Source organism: Cynoglossus semilaevis, chromosome 2 (assembly GCF_000523025.1).
Source record: "Cynoglossus semilaevis isolate Cse_v1.0 chromosome 2, Cse_v1.0, whole genome shotgun sequence".
Classification (NCBI taxonomy): domain Eukaryota; kingdom Metazoa; phylum Chordata; class Actinopteri; order Pleuronectiformes; family Cynoglossidae; genus Cynoglossus; species Cynoglossus semilaevis.
Genome location: NC_024308.1, coordinates 15,852,574 through 15,857,496, shown reverse-complemented (window position 1 = coordinate 15,857,496; position 4,923 = coordinate 15,852,574). Strand labels below are relative to the sequence as shown.

General features: G+C 39.4%; 1 protein-coding gene across 3 annotated transcripts in view; it reads left to right on the top strand.

Annotated features, from left to right (window-relative positions):
• Positions 1 to 4,923, top strand: part of LOC103399967 (uncharacterized protein C1orf21) — a 43,539-nt gene that overhangs the window by 18,883 nt on the left and 19,733 nt on the right. The window contains exon 1 of one of the 3 annotated variants that reach the window (XM_025054050.1): positions 3,012 to 3,214. The exons of the other annotated variants lie outside the window; for them this stretch is intronic. The gene's annotated coding sequence lies outside the window, so the exon portion shown is untranslated. Of the gene's footprint in view, positions 1 to 3,011; positions 3,215 to 4,923 lie in introns of those variants that run through there. 3 annotated transcript variants of the gene reach the window in all.

Here is a 4,923-nt window from a genome sequence, read left to right as displayed (position 1 = left end):
AACCCCAACCCCAACCCTAACCCTAACCCTAACCCTAACCCTTACTCCCAGACATGTTTGGTGTCTGCAGGAGAAGACAAAGCTCACAGCAGCACTTACACAGCTCGGTACCAGACAGATATGTGTGCACTCTTCTCATTGGTGAATTAAGCATGAAAAGGAAAGTTTGACCACAACAACAAAGTTAAACATCAGTCCTGCCTTTGCCATTTCTATAGCCACAAATGGCATTACCACAAATTGATGTAATTGGGGAATTACATTTAAAAAGTTCAGAGTTCACAAAAACAATAAGAAGAAAACAGTAAGGAGGGAGTAATGCGAGAGTGTCAGTTTCGCAGCATCACCGCATGTGGTTGACACCACCCTGCGAATGTAGACTGCAGAACAGACAGCGACGTCTGCTTTTTCTGTAATCTACGATCATGGAGGGCATTTGGAGAGTCATGTTTTATTCAAAGATTTCGCCGATAAACACTGGACACTAAATAGATTATCAGACTTTAAACGTATAGAGAATAGAGTATATAAACATCAACTAACCGAAATAAAGGCCCTACGGTTGCGTTTAGCTTTGTAATAGTCTGTCTACTAGCTCCAGCTTATGCAAGTAATGGGAGCTTGTTTCCCACAGCCTGGCATTATCCCCTCACACAACAACAGCTCCGGGACTGCTGCGTCTAATTTTAGCTTGTTCCCACTCACAATTTAATGTTTCAATGGATGCAAATTGCTGCCTTTCAAACAGACGCTGCCCACATGTACAAGAGACCCTTTAAAATTCAAATTCTATCGAAGCTGCTGCTCGTGTTTTTCGTCGTGCACATGCGGAATATGAAGAGTCCCTGTGCCCTGCTGTTCTAATAGTCACTTGACTTTTAAAAAAATGAAGTTTGTTACTCTCAGTCAGTAAACCTTCTGCCCAACAATAGTAGGTCGCTTTGTCTTTCTCAACACCCAAATCCATTTTGGACATCTCTTATTGGACACATTATATGGATAGATTGATGGACGGATGCATGTATTTATTGATCCCAAAACGGGGAGTTCATTGTTCATTGTTCCTTGTCACAGCAACATGGCACAGTTAAAGATGAGACAACGATAGACACTTTTGGATATTGAAAAAACACGGAGTATTACTGGACGATGATGAAATGTCATTTTAGGGTCAAAGAGGAATGCTGGCAACAAAAATGTGCTCCATTTCCTGTTCAGGGTGTTATGGACTGAATGATAGCAGTCCATGTTTGACAGGAGTCTGTTGGGTGTCTTGCTCTTCTGCAGTTTTCTCCCCAAGCAGACAGAACAATAGAAAATGGTGCTGGCCGACTGACTGTTGGAAGACCTCCAGGATTTTACCGCACACGGTAAAGGTTCCTTCAGCTTCCTCAGGAAGTAGAGTCACGCTATACACATTTTGTAGACAGCCTGACTGCTGACCCTCCAGCGAGGTTCAGCGTTGATGCGAACACCTAGATACAGTACCTTTAGTCACCTCAACATCCTTGCTCAGGATGCTCAGTGGAAGTGATCCGGAAACGTGCACAGAACAAAAACTCAGATGTCAACATCCTTGCTCAGGATGCTCAGTGATCCGGAAACTTGCACAAAAACTCAGATCTACTGAGAGTAAGGCAAATGGGAGTGGAGGGAGTACGGTCCCCTGTGGAGCTCCGGTATCACTGCGCACCATGTCAGGCAGAAGGGCTAGTCAATTTGGCTCAAAAATCATACTTTGATATCTGTATAATCATACAGTGATTTCATTGGTGGATATTGAAATCACGGCTATTTACTGCGATTGGAAACATATCGCATTTATTGCACGTAGTAAACACCAAATATGATATTTTTCATAAAAACTGACAGTATAATGCTTAAATAATGCGTCAAAATAAATCAGTAGTATAGTAAGTAATATAAATAAATATGAAATATTAATCAAAAACAAGTCATTAATATATGTAGAATTCTTAAAAATGAATTAATAAAATACTATAAATTCATAGTAATTAAAAGAGTAATACCAGTAATTAATACCAGTAGTGAATAGTAATCATAAAAATGTAGGACCGAGCTATATTGACCTTTTAAGTGCACAGTCACATGCTCAAATTTCCATACATGTAAACATCCTTTGTTATACATGTAAACAACACAGAGCTGACATAGAGCTGAGTCTTAGAAAAAAACAAAAACTGTTGACTCCATTCTTCAAGTGCCTGAAGGCAGTAATGCCAGAATACTTCTGTTTTACATGGTTGTGCTGCCGTCTGGCCTCCAGCCTACTCAAGTAGGTGTCTGTGGTAATGTCTGTAGCAGTGTGTAATTAGCTTGTCCTCCTCAGCCCGACAGTGTCTCCTGGCCTCCTTGCAGCATACAGTCCAGTGTGGCAAATTTGGATTTAATTCGTGATGCAGTCTGTCTACTGAACATTGTCCACGTGAATCCCAGGACATATTCCAGTTCATAGATTCAAAGCAGTGTGTTTCTCATACACTCTCATACACTACGCAAAAATGTCGCAAATGGACAAGAGGGACAAACACTAGTGGTTAGATGGGATGTCCACTGTTTTAGTCCAGATTTTATTTTTTATTCCTGGTAGTGTAGTTTACAAACTGGTAAAAGTAATGTGAAGTTCTAAAAAACATTTTTTTTTTTTACCAGATAAATACCAAATGTTTTGGGCTGCAGATTTTCTAGTAGTGAGTCAGCGAAATACGTGACGTCAACGGCGGTCTCCATATTTGCGGATAAAAAAATTCCAAACCCCCAGCATAATAGATGCGAATTCCCTCAGAAAATAATAAGGAAGTTATCACACAGCGAGCAGTCCAATATCTGGAAAACAGAGTTGTTTGTTCAGAGTCACATGACCTGGGTTAAAACGTCCACCTCCCCCAATTTTAGTTTTAACGTCTCTGAAAAGTGTCTCTGTTAGGGTTTAGAAAAAAATATGAAAAAAATTTTCTCTCTGAAAAGTGTCTCTGTTAGGGTTTAGGAGAAAAAAAATATGAAATAATTTGTTCTTGTATCAGTATGTACTACAGGGACAAGACAATATTCAGTTATTAAGATTTTTTATTGTATTTCAGTTTTATGTATTTTACGCAGGTTTTTATCCCTCTTCAGATATGAGTCTCCATTGGCCGGGGCCTGTCTGACTTGAATTTCAATGATCTCCAAATACCATAGCCGCTGTAGTAAGGTGCATTTGAACACACTAACTTCTTGCATTTATTTTTAACAACCTAAAAGGTAAAACACATAATCACAAGCACTCCCGGCAGGAACCGTGTCAACCTCTCTTGAGAAATACAGGAAGTATTTTCCAGTGTGCAAAGACGTATTACTGGGAGTTCTGCAACCAGAAACCAGAAAAAAAAAGACATTGCTAAAAATAAAGACATGTTTGGACAGCACGGGCCTCCCGTGAGGGACAAAAAAAAAAGTGAATCATGTGTGATTATCCAGCTATAGTAACTAGGCTGCCATGTTCAAAGCACAAAAGTGCGTCATGAACCAGGCATGGTAATAACACGGAGTGCTGGGGATTGACTGTCGGGCTTTCATTTATCTGCCTCAGAGTGATGCGACAGACGTGAATGTGCGTTTGGCACTTAGTGCTGGTCAGAACTGAGTCCAGAACTGAGCAGCAGCTTGGTGTCAATAGCATTAATTACTGACTGAAGGGAAGTGCAATTAATTAATTGCAGTCCATTTCGAGGATAATTTTGATTACAACTGCAATCAACACCAGAAACTTTGCCTGGATTCCCACACTTTTGGAAGACTGAGTCTCTAATTGATCTGCCTCAAAGTGATGAGACAAATGTCATAGGGCCATTAGTAGTGAGTCCAGCAATTTTATTGCAATTAATTTATTGCAATGAATTTATTGCAATGAATTTATTGCGATCAATTTATTGCGATTCATTTATTGTGATTAATTTTGATAATAATTTCTGCAATCAACACCAAAAACTTAGATTCGCCTAGATTCCCCACTGTTTTCGGAAGACTTTCGGTTGCGTTTGCCCTACATGGATGTTTAAAAAGTCAGTGTGAATAAAACAGAAATATGAGAAAATATCACATTCGCTGTTCATCGTGTGCAACCAATGCAATCTGTCTCCAGAGTTAAGTGATCTCGATTTCAGTATTGACCAGTGATCACTGAAGTCATTGATGATCTTCAGTTGTCTTCTTCAGAAGCTGTCATTTTCGATCCCCTCATCCCTGTCACACGCCACACTCCTTTATTTCTTCATACTTCATACTGAGGCTCATCATTATTTTTTGTCTTACCCACAAGTGGTGGAGAATATTTTATTGGTGATGAACCGTCACTGTCTGTGCGGTGTTCGTGGCAGAGGTGAGATGGCCCTGTGGCTGACAGCACATGGCATGTGTGAGTGACATGGAGACTATCTATAGAGTAATGCCGCTGACCGCGTTTGTTATTGACATCGTCTCCTGTTTTTTTTTTTCCGTCAATCATGTCATTTCATGTCAAGCATCAGGACGTCAAATATCTGCCTTTTTTTCTGTGTGAAATTGAAAGTAGCAATTGGAACAGCACTTACAAATTTGTTTTGAATGCATCCAGTAGGTTGAGCTAGCACAAATGTGCAATTGTTTTACGTGGATAATAAAAATGTTATTTATGCCAAGATTCTTGTTTTCAGTTAAAATAAAACTGAATAAAAAAAGTTTTTTAGTCAGTTTTCACCGAGTAGGCTAAGACTAGCTACCCTTGTCCGAGCCATTCTTGTCAATCTTCTTCACCACTGGGTCTGCTGTTATACTGGTCAATATTTATTTTCAAATATTTATGTAAAAACATCAGCTACAAATATTGGTCATTGCTGTGTAATCATTTTTTTTTTAATTTCATAGGTTAAGAAACTCTGCTGC